The 18,825-nt window shown below is 45.6% G+C and overlaps 1 protein-coding gene across 5 annotated transcripts in view; it reads right to left on the reverse strand.

Annotated features, from left to right (window-relative positions):
* LOC306830536 (leucine-rich repeat and fibronectin type-III domain-containing protein 3-like) overlaps window positions 1-18,825 on the reverse strand; it is a 195,724-nt gene that overhangs the window by 60,423 nt on the left and 116,476 nt on the right. For 4 of the 5 annotated variants that reach the window (XM_079354112.1, XM_079354111.1, XM_079354109.1 and 1 more), the window contains exon 4: window positions 15,199-15,405. The exons of the other annotated variant lie outside the window; for it this stretch is intronic. The gene's annotated coding sequence lies outside the window, so the exon portion shown is untranslated. The remainder of the gene's footprint in view (window positions 1-15,198; window positions 15,406-18,825) is intronic. 5 annotated transcript variants of the gene reach the window in all.

Raw genomic sequence — 18,825 nt, forward strand, 5'->3', positions numbered from 1 at the left:
TTTTGTCATCTGAATGTCACCGTCTGTCTTTTTGAAGAGTTGCGCTCTTATTGGCTGCTCATAAGTTTTTCTTTCTGACAAGAAATCAAACATTTTAGAGGTCTACAGATTCTGTAAGCTGCTGTACGTGTAATAAGTAGATGCATTGGATTATTAAAGTTGTAAATGATAAACAGTAGCCAGCCCGAGGGAAGGAGCTATAACACTAAAAACAATAGTGCTTTGAAGCAATTAGAGAAGACTTTCAGTACACTGTAGGATCTTACAGCCGCTCCATTTACCACAAATCACAGACACAGCACACTGTGTTTAGTTGTCTTGGACATAAGACAAGCAGGACATCAGTTCAGCAGGTGGACTCCTTCAAATGGAGATACAAATCCACGGTGCACCTGGCTCAACTTGCACAGAGTCAAGCTGTTATAGAACACAGACTGTGAGGAGTGGGAACATGCAGAACAGCACTGGATCTGAGACACGTCACTATTTAACACTACTTTTATTTACCCACCACTGTGGCCAGCAGGGTTGAGCAATCTGTGTTGCCTCACGTTTGCACTACAACCACATGTGTGTGTTTAAACCAGAGGTGATGGTACGGAAAAAATCCATGTGGCAAAAGAATGAAACACTGGTGCAACAAACTGTAGTTTCCTCTACTAAGTACAACGATGCTTCAATGAAATGAAATGCTGCAAAACATGTTTTTTAAGGGCTTAATGGAAATGTAAGGGATCAAATACAAAGAAAGAGCAGTGCAGTTTAACTAAATAAAAACATGAAACTCCAGATTGAGACAACAGGACAACACACACCATTTTGTAAAATGTAATTTATGCAGCATTGGACAAAAAGAGTCAGACTAAATAGCCCCAAATGCTGCATGAAAGTACAAATAAATGCATGTGCACTGATTTATCAACATCACTAATCCAAACAAGTCGAGCAACACTAGGGTGTTGTGTAACGTGTTGTGCAAAGATATGTAAATAGGGCATCTCCTGCGATGATATGCTGATGACTCTGTTGTTTACAACCATGTCTGGTTTATTTGGTGTTCCTGCAGGAAATACAGCCCGGGGTCCAGAAGAGGAGGTGTGGATGAGGAGAGACTCAGTGGAGGAGAAAGAAAGACGGATAATAAAGATGGAAGGAGGGAGAGAGGGATGGATGAATGAATGGAGAGGTGGATGGATGGATAGATGGAGGGATGGATGGAGGGATGGATGGATGGAGGGGTGGATGGATTGATGGATAGATGGAGGGATGGATGGAAGGATGGATGGATGGGTGGATGGATAGATGATGGATGGATGATTGGGAGGGATAGATGGAGGGATGGATGGATGAAGGGATGGATGGAGGGATGGATGGAGGGACCATTGATTGGATGGGTGGATGGATAGATGGATGGATAGATGGATGGATTGATGGATAGATGGATGGATTGATGGATAGATGGAGGGATGGATGGTTGATTGGATGGGTGGATGGATGGATAGATGATGGATGGATGGAGGGATGGATGGAGGGATGGATGGGTGGATGGATGATAGATGGAGGGATGGATGGATGGATGGATGATAGATGGAGGGATGGATGGATGGATGATAGATGGAGGGATGGATGGATGGATGATAGATGGAGGGATGGATGGATGGATGGATGGATGGATTGATGGATAGATGGAGGGATGGATGGTTGATCGGATGGGTGGATGGATGGATAGATGATGGATGGATGGAGGGATGGATGGAGGGATGGAGGGATGGATGGATGGATGGATGATAGATGGAGGGATGGATGATTGGGAGATGGTGTAATGTTGATGGGGATAGAGAGAGTAAAAAGAAGAGAAGAGAGGGGACAGCAGGGCAGGGATTGTGGGAATAATACTGGTCTGTTCTACTCAATGTTTTAACAGATGGCACCCTCACACACACAGATACATATAAACACACACACACACACACATACACACACACAAATACACATACACACACAGACATTCGCTGTCTCTCACATGGAAGTGCACACACTTACGCTGTGTTCACCAAAATAAGCAAACACACATAGAAGGGCTGTAAAATTGGGCTACATTTCAGAAGACGATGGGCTTTGTGTGTGTGTGTGTGTGTGTGTGTGTGTGTGTGTGTGTGTGTGTGTTTGTGTGTGTTTGTGTGTGTGCAGCTCCACAGGATAACTTCCTTTTCAGTTGTTTTTCTCCCCACTAGTTTTTTTTTTTTTAACAACTCATCAAAAGATGGGAGGAGGGTAGACTTCAGTAATCAGATCAGATGTCTCCGCTCAGAACTTTTTCATTTATTCTCCACTTTAGAGTTCACTGTCAACTTTAATCTGCTCACAACGCTGAAGGGAATCAGAAACATACAGAAAACATTGCTCTCTTAAAGCACACAGCAGCTCGTCCTATCAGCTGTGTGTTGGAAACCGACCTCGGCCCTTTAGTGCAGATCATCCCCAACTCTGTCCTACCCTATAAAGGCAAAAAGACCCAAACTATAATGGGAATGAACTTGTGCAAATGTCCCACATTGTCTAAGACACATCACGTACAAGTTATGACTTTTGAGAATAATTGAATCCTAACAATGTTCTTGAAGTTTAAATCCATTGTGTGAAATTGACCCTGACATGAGAGGATGTTGAAGATACAGAAGTGTAGATACTCGATGACTGCGTTCAGCTTCAGTTTTCAGTTATTTCTTCGACTGGCATAAAGCTGTGTCATTTACAGTTTAGTGGAGACAGTAGTGAGTTATTCACTTCAATAGATCCAGAGGAGCCAAACGCCATCAATAACAGCTCGGCCTACAGTGTGTGTGTGTGTGTGTGTGTGTGTGTGTGTGTGTGTGTGTGTGTGGCGTCACATGGGATGTCAGCTGGCACATAAATACAGATCACGGCTGACTGGACCTGACAACATTAACATCCGCTCAACGTGCAACTCTCATTGGAGCAGACAGTCTGTCGTGATTTTATGTCGGCTCACCTCAACTTTGTTTGAACCCAGAACCCAAAAGAAGTTCAAGATTATGAAAAAAACAAAAAAAACCCTATTTCATATATCCACTGGGAAACAGTGATGAGTGAATACTCCTTTAAACCAACGGAAGATTTTCACCGTGTTGATCGAAATGAGCAGTGTCATGGAGAGACGAACACCCTGATAACAGGGTTGAGGAGCAGGGGGCGTGTCCATAGGGTGCCACCCCATAAACCAAATCTGTGGTAGTGTTTCCAGCTCTTAATAAACACTTTGCTATTCCCATAAAAAATAAAGAAAACCGTGTGCACACTCTCAAACTTGCAATGAATTTAATTATGCGAAAAAATGTATTTGTGCATGTTGGACAGTATACAAAAGATTGAAAGCATTTTTCGTCGTTATTAAAATTCTTTGCACATCTTTGATTTTGAGTTACTTTCAGTACACAGATAGAGAGTGGACAAAAATGTGTGTCCACAAACGCCACGCTACCCTTGAATAAGTCAGAGGCCCTACGCCCCCCCCCAGTTAACAACGACACAGGAAGAAGAACGACATCAGGAGCCTTTCGTCACGTCAAACGTTCATCCTGAGTCTTCAGTGTTCGTCAACAGTCTCAATTAGAATCACATTTTTCTCCATGCATAGTTATTGGTGTTCATCCAATCACGTGTGTCAGATCGACTTTTATTGTCTATTCCTGAAGATGTTGGAAATATTCAGGCTGCAGTATCAGTATGTTAATTAGGTGTGGTGGAGATAACTGTGCTCAGTGTAAATTTGTGTTTAAGCAAGGAGGGAAGAAAACGTGTGTATTTAAAAAGTCTTCTTTCTGTATTTTTGTTCTTATAACCATGAAAATAGGACTTCAGTCTGTTGGAGATGAAGATGATGTTATCAGTCGGGCAGGAGGAGAACGTGATATGTGAGGGAGAAATGGAGGGAGGTGACGGGGGAGAGGAGACAACGAGGGGGGGGGAGACGGAGGATGGGAGGGATGGTTGGCAGGCAGAGCAGAACACTTTGACACCTCGTCATGCTCGGGCCCCGAGCCGTGGGTGTGTGTGTGTGGTTGTGAGAGAGAGAGAGAGAGAGAGAGAGAGAGAGAGAGAGAGAGAGAGAGATGAGGCAGCTCCCACCAGCAGCAGCTCCCTTCATGACGGGTGAACAGGAGGAGGCAGTGGATCTCAAAGATCTCCTCTGCTCCCCGTACATCAGGTGATACGACCGCCGTATGACCCGCTACAGGAGAGGCCAGCAAAATGGATACAACCAAATGCTGACTCAGCATTTTTTTAACAGCTTCCTAAAGTCCTATCAATGAGTGATAATTAGAATAGTCAGTGCAGACTCGTCGCTAATGAGCTACTTGCTGTGCTCGTGTGGAATAAGTCCTCAATAGTAACTAAAAAGCAGCCAGTGAGCTGCTAGCTAGCATGCTAATGAGCAAATAGTTAATGTTGAATATGGTAACCTTCATTTAAAGTGTTATCAGCACAACGTGCACGACACTCACAATAAGTTGGAATCAATAAACTCGGATTGAACTGCTGTAAACACTTTGATTAATTCTTCTTAGAAATGTCAACTGTGCAAGAATATAGAGCAGCATTAAATCAGCATTAATCCTGGACAAGTGTCCAGAGTCGCGCACACACACACACACACACACACACACACACACACACACACACACACACACACCTGCCTCTCCCTTTCTATCCCATTTTTCAAGTCCGGTGCAGTTTCACTGTAACTGTAACTCAGGATATGAACGCTGAGATAAGTCTTATATTTCTTGAGATCTAAGGCTGAAACAATCCGATTATGACAACAAAAAACAGCTTTGTCATCCAGAAATTACAAGAAAAAAAAAGGCGAGATCTCCAGAATAAGAAGTGAAATTGTATGTTTTCATGGGAAGGCTGAAAGTAAAACGTGTTGCTTTTATGCGTTAGGGCTCCTGTGGCGGCAGAGTTGGAGGCAGTGGTGCCGATAATAAATCCTGCTGGATGGGAGCGGTGAGATGCTGCAATCAGAATCACAAAATAACATCAGCAGGATCTAATTCTGTTATCACGCCCTCATCTCACTAAATAAGCATGAGAGAGAGAGAGAGAGAGAGAGAGAGAGAGAGTGGAGGGGCTGAGACGTATACAATGATTAACGATGACTGACAGATACACAGGGATGCTGCAACCGCCATCAAACGGGCGTCAGCTCAATCTCTTCCTCATATCACACGTCCTTCTTCCTGAGTAAACAAATAAATACAGAGAGAGAGAGAGAGAGAGAGAGAGAGAGAGCGAGAGAGCGAGAGAGAGAGAGACGGATGGATGCAGTTACAGAGAGAGAGAGAAATAAAATGATGAATTGTGACTGACACAAGTGGCATGCTGCAATCAGAGATCACGCAGAGGACGCCGCGCCCGCTTCACGTCGCAGCTAAACTAAATAAGGCGACGGAAAAGTGGGGGAGCAGATGGGAGATGGATGGAGAACTGAGGAGGGGATGTGTCATCAATCATCATGCAGTGATACATTTGGAAGAGACAGAAGTGGTGGAGGACTGTAATCAACATCACAACAAATCAAATCCCACGCAGGATCGCTGTTAGACCCCCCCATACACACACACACACACACACACACATTTACATACTCGTTCTGTGGGCCAGAGTTGATAACAACATGCATCAGCCGACATGGAGAGATGCTCTATGCACGGCAGGATGTCTCCATATTTTATCTGCCTGCGTCTTTGTCTGCATGTGAAAAACATTCAAAGCTGCTCTGTGGAACTTTGTCTCTTTTTTTTTGCCACAGCGTCAGATTCGATGTGACCACCAGGTGGCAGCAGAACAAAAAGTCAAGCAATTAATGAGAAAGATGAAAGAATGTTTTTCCTCCTTTTTTTTAAAAATAAAAAAACACGTCATGTTTATTACACTAAAGGCTGCACCGGCTGTCACTGCTGTCGTCGGAACAAACTGGGACTTTCTCGACTGCTGTTTCAAAACAAACGAGAGAATCCGAGAAATGTACAACGAGGACTTCTCGTCGCTTCTTGTCCTGTTGAACCGTGAGCACGAAACAAAGGTACGAACTGAACTCTGACTCCTGTTTTCTATCCCATCCCCACTACTACCTCATCCAATCATACACATTCACACACCGACACTGAAGCAGAGGGAGCAACTTCGGATTCCCCCGAGGAATGGACGCATTGCAGGAGCTCCTTCTCTAACCCACTGAGCCACAGCCAGCTGATAAGAGTTTAGTAAATAAACTTGATTTGCCTTGGAGCATAAAATGCAATCCTGGAAGATATGAGATATCTACATTTGAAGAGAGAATGACTTTGCAAACATTATCTCACATCACCACATAACCATTAAATATGAACGCTTGAAGCCAGGGAAGTCTTGGCCCGTGATATTTACGATAATTAATCTGCTGGCTGAGCTGAAAGGCTGCCAGGACATGTTGAGCTCCAAGAGGCTGTAAAAAGTCTGACAGCCCGCCCGCTGCTTGGAAGGCTTCTCCTCAGAATCACCATTATTCAGACAACTGCTGTCCTCACCCACGCCATACGTCGCCAGCAAGCTGCAATTCATAAAATTCAGTTTCTTTCTGTATTTTGACTCAGAGGACAGTTTGGAAAAACTCTCCCGAGCGTCCCCACGATCTGAATCCAGAATAAAGATCCACAGATTGTTTCAAACGTCCCACTGACTCAGTTTACGGATCAACTGAAAGCTTTCTGCGATCTTCAGATCGACTCGTCGTCTTCGTCCTCTCGTGTGTTGGAAGGGTTAGGTAATAATCGGAGCAGACTATGCGGGCATGTTTCCAGACTCTTCTGGCAGCCGAAGCAACAGGTTGTCTCATTTCCTCAGTGTTAAACTGCGGACGGCGTGAAGTGCAATGTGCTCTTGACTTGGCAGAGCCAGTTTACCGACAGCTTTAGTCATCAGGACTCACTTTGTGTGTTAAACTGAGAAGTAGCAGCAGACCTTGGATCTAACCTGCGCTGCTCATGTCTCTGCCAGCCCACACAAAGCGAGACGGTGTGATGTTTGAGCTCCTGTTGTGGAAAACACAAATGACAAAGAAGCAGCTGATTACAGTGTGTAACCGAGAGGCCTCTGCGGACCAATGCTCGGCTGCATTCTCAGATTATCCCTTTTCTTTTCTTTGTTGAAAAATGCTTAAAATGTTAGACTTCTTATCGCAGTAGCCAAAAACAAAACATTGCAATAAACAAAAGAGAGAGAGAGAGAGAGAGAGAGAGAGAGAGAGAGAGAGAGAGAGAGAGAGGAGGGAATCGTTACAAGTTTTAGAAGAGCAGCAAACACAAAACAGTCGAGTAGCTTAACTGTCCATGTTCAGGATTTATTGTTTTTATTACTTCTATTTAATTGATCTTCAAATGTTTCACATCCCTGAAAACCATGAAGAAAAAAAAAAAGGGAGGCGCTGTTTGCCATGTGCCACATGTACAGAGACTTTGGTCCTCCAGGCAGGCGGCCCGGGTTCAAATCCGACCTGTGGCTCCTTTCCTGCACATCATTCCCCGCTCGCTCTCTCTCTCTCTCTCTCTCTCTCTCTCTCTCTCTCTCTCTCTCTCTCTCTCTCTCTCACTGTCCTGTCCATCCAAAAACAGGCACCAGAAGCCCCAAAAATAAATCCGATCTTGGTGAATTTTGCCTTCAGGAGAGAGACAGGAAATGTTGAAAAGACGGAGTTGGTTGAAGGACACGCACAGATGGTCCGAGGTTGAATTTAAACCCACAGGGGCCTGCGATGAAGACTGTGGTCTCCGGACACGGAGCAGGCGACATAACGGCAAGGCTACCCTGATAATTCATGTTCACATTATTATTGATTTATCTTGTTATTTACCCCTTTATTTATCCAGGTTAGTCCGATTTAGATCATCAGAGCAGCAAACCTATAAAACACCCTCGATAGAAAAGCTGATCATGTGCATGCAGGAACATTGTTCCAGGCACAATATCTAATGAACAGATCGTGCAAAGAATCCAGTAAAAGTCTGTTTTTGCACACTTTTCCCCCTGCAGGTTTATGAAGACTCCATGAACAGACAAACCTCCTGATGACGCAGAAGACAGAAGCAATATGAACAGGTTCGTGGTCACGATGATCTCCTGTTTACCCAGCATGGACAACGGATATGAACCTCACGCTCCGGTGACACTAGCTGTTTTTAAAGGACAAAACGAGACAACGTCTTTTAGAGGACAGTGTGTAAGGTCCATCGGCGCCACGTACTATGTCCCTGTTTCCTCAGGCTGGACAGGAAGTCAGACGAAGAAACGCACAGAGCGTCCTCTTACAGCTGCACGCCTTCATCCTCAGAACTCACCTCGACGAACCTTTTCTTTCTTCCTCCTGACACATCTCTCGTCTTACCTCGGTCTAAACAGCAGCTGACACAGAAAGAGAAGAGCACAGCCTCCACCGCAACAACACACCTGCAAACACACACACACACACACACACACACACACACACACACACACACACACACACACACACACACACACACACACACACACACACACACACACACACACACACACACACACACACACTCTCACACTAACACCTCGTTTTCCCACTTCCCGCTTTACCCGGAAAGAAAGATGTCCCTAGCGGACTACCCAGAGTGCATCAGTGCATTTTGCCCAGTGCTCCCCAGGCAGCACTGAGCTCTGATAGGTCCCTCAGGATTACGCACTGTAAAGGTTTCAGCCAATAGGAGCAGCCCATTAGTTTAGAGGGAGTAAACACAAGTGTAATGAAGAGTGGACAAAACTGAGCTGCTGCTTCATTTAGCTTCTGAGACGTGTGAGTGTGCGCCTGCTTTTTCCTCGTCGTATTTCCTCCCCGGCAAATCAGGGATGAAATGATTCCGGCTCTGTGACACATACTGGAAGCTACTGGGAAAAAAAAAACATTACTGGTTTCTCCCCGGAGCAACAGCTTCTGGTGTCGAGATGCCAGCAAGCATCTCCCGGATGTCTGTCGGTGGAGATACACAAGCTGACAAGGCAGAGGCCTTATCTGCACCCTCCCTGCTGCTGTTTACCCTCTACAAGGGGGGGGGGGGGGGGGGGGGGGGGCAGTCAGACAGGGAAGAACAAGGAAGAGAGATAGCAACCAAGTAGAAGGGGGAGGACTTCAAGACTGAAACTCTGTGAGGGCGATGAATCAGGTCCGTATTCAGATATATCTATCTCTTCCGTTATGAAGACGTGACACCATTCAGTCCATAGATGACCTGCTGGCCCATCAACCACGTGAACACTTGAAGGAGAAAACATGTACATCACATGATCAGCTGTCTGATGAAAACTACAATTACAGAAAGAGAGGGATGTGTTTTACATATCAGCATGTGCAGTCAGCAGCCTGAAGGAACTAGTTCATTGTTATTCATCTTAATATTCCCGTGGAAATGAGCGGTGTCGACGCCCTCTCTGTAATGAGGTGTGCTCACATCGGAGTCCAGGCTGCAGGAGGTGAAGGAGGGGCGTGTTTGGAATAAAGACAAGCAACAGCTTCTACAACTCACTTTCAGACAGACAGACAGACAGACAGACAGACAGACAGACAGACAGACAGACAGACAGACAGTCAGTCAGTCAGACAGTCAGTCGGCTTTGCAGCACTGTATTTCGATGTCTGCCTCAGTGCCAAACCTCATATTCATCCACAGTCGGAGTGCTGGAGTGTGTCTGAGCCGGTCTGAGCTGCTGCTCTGAAGCGACCACACCAGTGCGTCTGCGTTTAGTCCAAATCATGTGAACTTGTCATTACAGACCATTTAAACACACCGCCGTCGACACCCACAGAGACTCATCTCTCTCCATTCTCGGAGACGTGTGGATGCACGGCTGACGCTCAGGACTTCTTAAAGAGTGCTAACATTAGCATGCTAGCACAACAATGCAGGCTGCAGGTGATTGCAGCTCGTTTTTGTAGACATTGTCCTTTTCCTGTCTCTGCTCCCCCCCCCGACAGAGAATCAAATAATCATTTTGTTTTGCTCAGAGGCACAAAGGCAGGGCGTTCCTGGAGGTATGACATCGTCAGACATCCTGGGGTGGTTAGCGTGCGCTCGCCTGTCCGAGGCGACATCACATGCTCTTCTTTTCCTTATCAAGGCGACTCAGAGTATTCAATTTCTCTGTGAGTTATCTTACATGTTGAGCCGTGTCCCCGCAGGTGGTCTTTATATTGATTACATTCAAGAGGATTTTAATCTGATCTACACACACGTTTCATTTTCTTGCAGCTCGGCTAAATGGAAAACACAGAAATGAAAAGTGAGAGAATCAGACACTCTGCTCCTCTGCAGTGTTATCAGTAAACCGTAGGAGCCGCGGTCCGCAGCACGAAGCTGAATGAAACTAATTAAGCTGTCGGGCAATATTTTCTGTGATCACTGTGGAAATCAAATCCCAGCGTGGAAAATTACGGCTGTCATTGTGTGTCCACCAAACGCATAAATCCACCACAGGCTCATATCCGCTGAGTATTATTACGAATGTCGAGCGGCACATGAGCACAGTGGAACTGCTGCAAAAGTTACAAATCTCCCCTCGTTTATGGCGAAACATGACACGGAGGATTATTTAAAGGAGGGGTCGGAGGGAGGAGGTTTTGTTTGGCGCACAATGACTTTTGGCTTTTCATCCAGCGCTCACTGCGGAGTCTGACACCAACACACTAAAGGGCACAGAAATCACTGAAGCCTCAGAACACGAGTGTGAGCGTACAAGTGAAAAAGTCAAAAGGCTGAATACAAAGTCAGTCTCCTCCATTACACCATTTCAACATGTTCCTGTAGAGATGCAGCCTTAATTCTTCACATGATCTCCTCTTCTTCAGGTGAAATCAGTGTCAGAGCTCCTCTTCATCATGTGTGTGAAGTGTGTTGTTGTAAATCCACTCTGATCCTGTATTTGATCATGTCTATAAACCCCTCTATTTCAGCCCTGCTCAGAACAGGCTGTTTCTGTGTCTGTAGCTTTAAATATGTAAATGAGCTGTGTCTGACCACGCCCCCTCCCTGGAAGGGCTCGGGTGTACTCGCTGCTTTCTCGCTTGTTTACCGGCAGCGGTTCAGCGTACAGTCGGGCCTCTGGAATCCACTTCTGCACAGATGAAGGATGAAAGATTGCCCTGACATTTACAGCACCCATCCTGCTGCAGCACGGTTCACAAGCGGCGGGAGGGAGCCTCCTCGCCACGTTGAGATCACTGCCGTTATTAAGTTATCCTCCCTTATTTAGAAGATTAGGGCTGAGCTCCACATTAGAGCTAATTTCTCTGAGGTTTCCTCACAGCACACGGAGGCGCTGGGACGATGTTGGGGAGTGAATTAAACAAACCTGTAATGTTCATCCAGCCTGAGCTCGCCTGCTCCCACTTGGGCTCGTTTGTGGTAAACAGATCTATGAGCAATCCTGGCTAATCTTGGCTCCCTATATGTACACAACATGACCTTCCCCACTGAAGCAGGGGGGGTCGGGGAGATAGATGGGGGTGTATGGAGTCCCACTCTCCAGCAGTTTGGAACCTGCTGTTTCCTGCTCCTTTATTCACAGCATTATGAGGCTTTCTCTACGTTACGCACGCCGCAGTGACCACGCACTCATCTCTTAATGGACAAAGTGTGTTGCAGCCACAGCAGGAGGGGCTTTAAGGGCATCCTGTTCAACCTCGAGTGGACACTGACTTCTTTTTATGTTGTGTGCATGAGGTCAATTATCAACACGAGGACTTGCAGAACAACAACCTGAGAGGCTTCCAGTGCATGAGAGTGAAGTGTTTGTCTTCTTATGCATGGTGTTTGTCCTCTCACTGACGTCAGGAGGGGTCGTCCAGACGAGGCCAAGAAGACCCTCAAAGACGTCATGACGTTTGTTGGCTCACATGGTTCTCACATTCACTTTCAAACTCTGAGAGGCAAACAAGCTGTGCTTTCGAATAGTAAACAGAAGAAAAAAGTGTGTGTGTGTGTGTGTGTGTGTGTGTGTGTGTGTGTGTGTGTAGGTGTGTGTGTGTAGGTGTGTGTGTGTGTGTGTAGTCTGAGAACTGCTGTCAATCAACTGATAAAGAAATGCCAAGAAATTATTTTTGGCTACTTAAGTGTTTCTCCTATCACTAAAAACACAGACATGTAAACACACACACACACACACACACACACACACACACACACACACACACACACACACACACACACACACACACACACACACACACACACACACACACACACACACACACACACACACTGTGCCGTCTCGCATTAATGTATATTTTTAAATAACTTCTCTAATAGAAGATAAATAAGTAATAACTGAGAAACTTTCCTTCCGGGCGACTTCATTGATTTCACTCAAACACGGACGAACAAATCTAAATAAAGTCGGATGCAAACAAACAGCAGCCAGAGGAGCTCATTTACTGCTCCTAACAGCTCTGACACACAGAAAAAAAAAAAACCCCTCAGAGCTAATTAGCAGAGAGACAATCAAAGCGCTCGGTGATTTATGGAACTGCTACACTTTCTGCTGAGACTCCAGATCGTACAATGCAAATCAAAAAATGAAATGAGAATCTGAGCTGAGAGAAAACAACGAGAATGAAAGATGAAGGAGAAGCACAAACTCAAAACGCCATCAAAGAATGTGAACACATGCGTTCTGATCACAACAAGAAGAAGTAAGTGCAGGGAAAGGAAAACACGCGGCACACGCTGAGTTCAGTTTGTGATTCAGCATCATGGTTGTGTGTTTACGCTGCATACGAGGAGGAATAGGTTTGATCTGTGGATGCATCTAGATTAACTTCGTCCGCTGCTTGCACCTAATGTTGCTTCATTCAGGTAATTCACGTCTCGTCTTTGCAAACCAGCGAGAGGAGAGGACGGTTGTCGGTTTGCCGCTGGAGCTCAAGGGCGACATCTACTGGATCAAAGAGTCGCACATGCTATCTTTTTATTCTAATGCTACCATGGCCTTATTTTAGAGACTTCACCGTGGACGCCTTCAAGCTGTGCTTCATCCATAACACAAGACTTTAAAGGGAACAGTCACAGTCCCCCGTCAGCTGCTGCCTCTTTCGTAGAAGCTGCACGGCGAGCTGCAACAGCTCAGCTTGTGATTTGACGAAAGGTGCAGCTCACCTCACTGAGGTCAAACTGAGAGAGGACGAAGCAGTCCTCCCGCTCCTCACTGGCGCTCCCCTGCAGGCGGCGAGCGATGGGAGTTATCGGCCACGTACGGGACACTTCCTCACTACTCCATCATCACAACATGAATGTGCGTTAGTGCTGAAAAAGCACTAATATAATTGACACAGTGTAGCCTCATTGTACAATACAACTCATGGAGCAAGTTTTATGCACAGGCAGCAGGAAGTGTCGAGCGAGTACACTGAAGCTGCTGACATTAAACATCATAGCAGGTGTGAAAAGAGCAGGAGCTAAAATGTTCAGAGTGCACACACTTTGATGAGCTTGTCTCTTAAATCCAGAGGTGGAAGTGAACTCATCACATTCAAAACCTTCACTTCTTATTCGTCACTGCAGACTCTTAGAAAGGTGAACTTACAGTTTGGTGACGATGCTCCATATAGCCAACGATCTCTCAATTTCTTATTTTCTCATAGACTGATTTTAGAGTGAAGCTAGTTAGCTAGCTTGATGCTAACACACGCAGGAAAATAATCCCTGAAGACATTTAGATCCCAGGTTTAAAATAGCGCCTGTCCTTTAAGCGTCAGAGACGGGGGGAAGTATTCGACAAAGAGGTCGTCACAGCTCCTCCTCTTCTTCGTCCTCTCTCAGTAGAGTCGACCGAAGCAGCTCATCACTTCTAACTGTGAATCTGCTGTTGGTCTGAGTCGTGTCCCGGCCTGCATTCTCATTACTGCAGCTCTCATCCTGCGTTTGTACTTCTTATTATTCCGCTTGTGACCATTAGGCGCCGTCATCTCATTACTGTTACTCTGATTCAAGACCCACACCTGCCATTACTGCCAGCGCTCCGTCTCATTAGGAGACTCCTGTCGCCGACGCAGCCAACGCAGCGGCCGCCGCAAATGACTTCTGATAGAAAAAGTCTTCAATGACGCCGTGCATGCGTGTGTGTGTGTGTGTGTGTGTGTGTGTGTGCGTAAGTAATAAAGGAGAGACAAACTGCAAGTAAACATTTATGTGCGATGTGTGTGTGTGAGAAAATGGATGGAGTGTGCATGCTGGGTTGTCTTGTTCTAAGACATTCCTTCCAACGTGTGTGTGTGTGTGTGTGTGTGTGTGTGTGTGTGTGTGTGATGAGATCTATAGCTATCTAATGGAGCTATTTTCTTGTCGGAGTTGATCCAAATGATTCAGTCAGATGGAAACTAATGTAGCTATTAAGGCTGCATTAGCTTAAGTTACTATCTCTCACACACACACACACACACACACACACACACACACACACACACACTAATTGCAGGCAGTTTCAGATGTTTTTTCTTCTATTATGCATTAGTGTAAAAGCTGTCAATGAGGTAAACTGCAGCCGTTGAATCTGTCACATCTCGCCACAGATTTATGAGCCTTTAAATGCGTCTTTTATGTTTGATTTCCTGCTTCAGTTAAAGCACAGACGCTGAGTTTTTATAAACACATTTAAAAGGTGTGACACGGTGCAGGAACGTCAGGCGGGAATAAAAGCTCGTCCTGGGGTTTATTTTCCAAGATGACTGGATCATATTTTCAAGTAAAAGAGAAACAGCAGGCGAGTCTGCAGCTTGTCGATGACTTTGTTATCATCCTGTGTGTGAAATGTTTCTGACTCGTGAGGTGTTTTTCAGATCTGTGGAAATGTAGCAGTAAGAAGGACTGAATATCTGGAAATGTTTCCCAATTAGAGGGAAATACCAGATGATATAAACACAGGCCATAAAAAAAAAAAAGTGATTTGTCTGAATCGCTTCAAAAAGTGGATTCAGCCTGCTGTAGTCAAGAAGTACAAACTCTGACGCCTCCTCTTTAAAGTGTAGATTGCCAACGGGATCTACTCGACATGCAACAGTTCTTCCTCTCATCACATGTGTCTCTGCAAGTCAAACCAGTGTAACACTGAGGAGCAGCCTACCTGTTCAGCAGGGAGGAGAGGGGGGCGTCCTCTTCTCACAGGGAATAAAAAAGTGCTGGTGCTCATCCGGGTTCACAGGCACATACTGGTGGGCCGCTCGCCCACGTCAGGTTTGACCGGAGGACCCTGCAGACGTGCGTTAGAACAAGTCCACACAGCTTGTCATTGGCTCGTCCAGCTGTCCGTCAACGTCTGCCCCAAAACTCCCTGCACACACAGACCGAGAGTGGAAGGATAAGTGGTGAGAAGAGAGAGGGGTTGAGAGGGCAGAGGGGGCAACTTGGCTGGTTAAGTAAAATGTTCATTCAATCAGGAAAAAAAAATGACTGGGAAGAGAAGGAAGAATGGAATCATGGGTAAAAAGGAGCAGCATTCCTCCTGGTGGTTTATCAATCTCTGAGTGACAGAGTTCAGAGTGTGGAGAGGAAGTGTGGCTGCCTTTTACTCAATCAGTGTCACGCTGCAGACATCACACAGCTGATGTTTGACAGAGTCCCTGATCCTGTGAGGGCGACAGAACACGGCGTACCAGTACATGATCCTGGCACCTCTCCACCTACCAGACCAACCCTCAAAGTGGTGCATGAGAGTCTGATCCACCTTCCATTTGAGAAGTTTCTTCAGAAAAGTGCATCTTATTAGAATCCATTAGAGAAACTGCCTATTTAATCTAAGCTAATTTTCAATTATACACACAAGTGCCCCAAGTTAAAACTGGTACAAGTCAGAGATTTGATTATAATCTGCGGCTCCTGTCATTGGCTGAGGAGTCGGTGATATTAACTGTTCGACACGAGAGACTTGAGTGCAAAGGCATGAAATGAAGAAGCTTCAGCCCAGCTGTTGGAGTAAGGAAGTCTAAAAGTCATGCTCAGTTCTTCAATCATCTCTCAAAAAGACAATACAATCAGATACAGACTTTGAATCTGAGACGGTTATCAGCAAACGGTTGATGTTTATTCTTCCACTAATGAAAAGACAAGAGATATTAATCTAGAGAACTGCTTCAGATAGAAGTGATTGTACCCGAGCTAAAAAGCCTCTGCATGTTTCTAATAAGCTCCAGCAGCAGAAAGCTGCTCAAACTAGGATCAATGTTGGAGATGCTTTTGAAACATGGAGAGAGGTTAGAACGCAGAAAGCTTTACAGACCCATGCAGAGCTGGCTAAACACTGAAGCTACAGTGTTCACCACATGCAGAGCTGGCTAAACACTGAAGCTACAGTGTCCACCACATGCAGAGCTGGCTAAACACTGAAGCTACAGTGTCCTCCACATGCAGAGCTGGCTAAACACTGAAGCTACAGTGTCTCTACGTGCAGAGCTGGCTAAACACTGAAGCTACAGTGTCCACCACATGCAGAGCTGGCTAAACACTGAAGCTACAGTGTCCTCCACATGCAGAGCTGGCTAAACACTGAAGCTACAGTGTCTCTACGTGCAGAGCTGGCTAAACACTGAAGCTACAGTGTCTCTACGTGCAGAGCTGGCTAAACACTGAAGCTACAGTGTCCACCACATGCAGAGCTGGCTAAACACTGAAGCTACAGTGTCCTCCACATGCAGTGCTGGCTAAACACTGAAGCTACAGTGTCTCTACGTGCAGAGCTGGCTAAACACTGAAGCTACAGTGTCTCTACGTGCAGAGCTGGCTAAACACTGAAGCTACAGTGTCCACCACATGCAGAGCTGGCTAAACACTGAAGCTACAGTGTCTTTACATGCAGAGCTGGCTAAACACTGAAGCTACAGTGTCTCTACATGCAGAGCTGGCTAAACACTGAAGCTACAGTGTCTCTACATGCAGAGCTGGCTAAACACTGAAGCTACAGTGTCCACCGCATGGCGACCTGTGTGAGAGGAGGCGAGGAGACAGCTCTCTGTGATGATTAGAGTTTAGACTGCAGTACACGTTTTAAACACTAGGGGGCAGAGTTACAGCTCCTTTATCTCAAACAAAATCAAAAATCACTTTGTGTCCTGAAAATGAACATTAGACTAAAGTGTGAAGTTTGATTTTATTGGCTGTCCTTATGATCACATCACGCTGTACTAGAGGGTTTTTTAAAGCAGCAACAGATGGCTCCTGTCTGAGGAATTATCTCTTAAATGCATGAATGAAAAACCCAAAGACAGACGGCGGCAAAGAAAAACAAAGTTAACCAGCTCCCTGATTTTAAAATTCCTCTTTCATTTATTTTATCGTCAGCACAGATGGAAAAAAAAAAAACTCTCCCCAATCAGAGCGCTCCGATTAAACTTTCCGTTCTGAAAATCAGCGGATCTTCTGAGAGGAACATATGTCTGAATATTAAGCTCGGGTTTTTTTTCGAGGCGACATGATGAGGTGAAATGAGCTCTGATGATTCTGATGCTCGGTTTCTCTCTCAGAGTTTTTTTTCACACGGATGAAAATATAAAGTTCGTTCAGTGTCAAGGTGAAGACACGTGCACACATTGAGGACAGAATCTCACGTGCACCACTGAGGAGTTCTGCTGATCCATATTTAAATACTTCATACATCGATAGGTTCTCGTCCTTCTAGATGAGCATTTTAAAATACTTCTACAACATCACAGAAGAGCTCTTCTGCTTTTCATTTTAGGATAAAAATCAAATCAGACCTTTCTGTCGCACTAATCAGTGTCACACTGAAGCAAACATGAAAGCACGCTGCACAAAGTATTCAAATTTCCTGGATGACTGATCCACCCTCTAACAGTTCTCTGTTGGAGGCTCTGCCGACACCTGGCAGCTTCGTCATCAGCAGTCTGGCCATAAGTTCAGCATTTCCCTGCTGATCACACGGCGAGCAGGTGAATCATGACCTTGTCTGGTGGTTGTCGAGGCTCTACATGACGGTAAAACACAAAGGAACAAACAGAGCGCTAACCTTTGGGGGGAAACAACATCAGACAGATCGCTCCCACTCGCTCTGACCGTTTCCAGCTCCATCTTCACCCAAAGCCTCCCTCCCTCTCTCTCTCTCTCTTCTTGGCTCTCCCCCTCTGTTATTTACTCACACCTCTCCGGTCTTTGGCCTCGTCATTCATCTCTCACTCTTCCTCTCTCAGTCAGTAAGTTTTCCCGCCTCTCTTCATGCCCGCAGAGACGCTCAGTCTCCCATAGAGACATATGGAGGACGAGCTTGGCCCACTTCCTAAATGTGTTTCCACAGTTATAAAAAGATCCTTTGAGACTGAAGAGGGAAAAAAAAAAACTAAATAGGTGACTGCAGGAAATTATCTGGGTTCCTAAGCACATTTTCTGCTGGGGAGCTGTCAGCACTTCTGTAAAATAATGCTGGCAGTCGTCTCCCTGCTGCCGGGACTCAAATCAGGCCAGCTTGGCAACTCGACATGGTGTCCACTCTCTGCTTTGTCCAATGCCCCCCCCCCCCTTTCTGCTCGTCCCTCAGGACTCCGTGGTCATTAGAAAAGGGAAAATCTGCTCAGAAATTCAGACAAAAACTGTAAACAGATTTGCATCCCCCAGTCTGCAGAGTTTTCAGGGAGCTTTCTTGTTTCCTGAAATGACCTGCCAGGAGAAGAAGTAAACACAGCAGCTGTCATCTTCGGAACATTTCCAGCAGCTAAAACTGAGCGAAGGAAAGAAAATACTTTTT

This window comes from Symphodus melops (genome assembly GCF_947650265.1).
Source record: "Symphodus melops genome assembly, chromosome: 10".
Classification (NCBI taxonomy): Eukaryota; Metazoa; Chordata; class Actinopteri; order Labriformes; family Labridae; genus Symphodus; species Symphodus melops.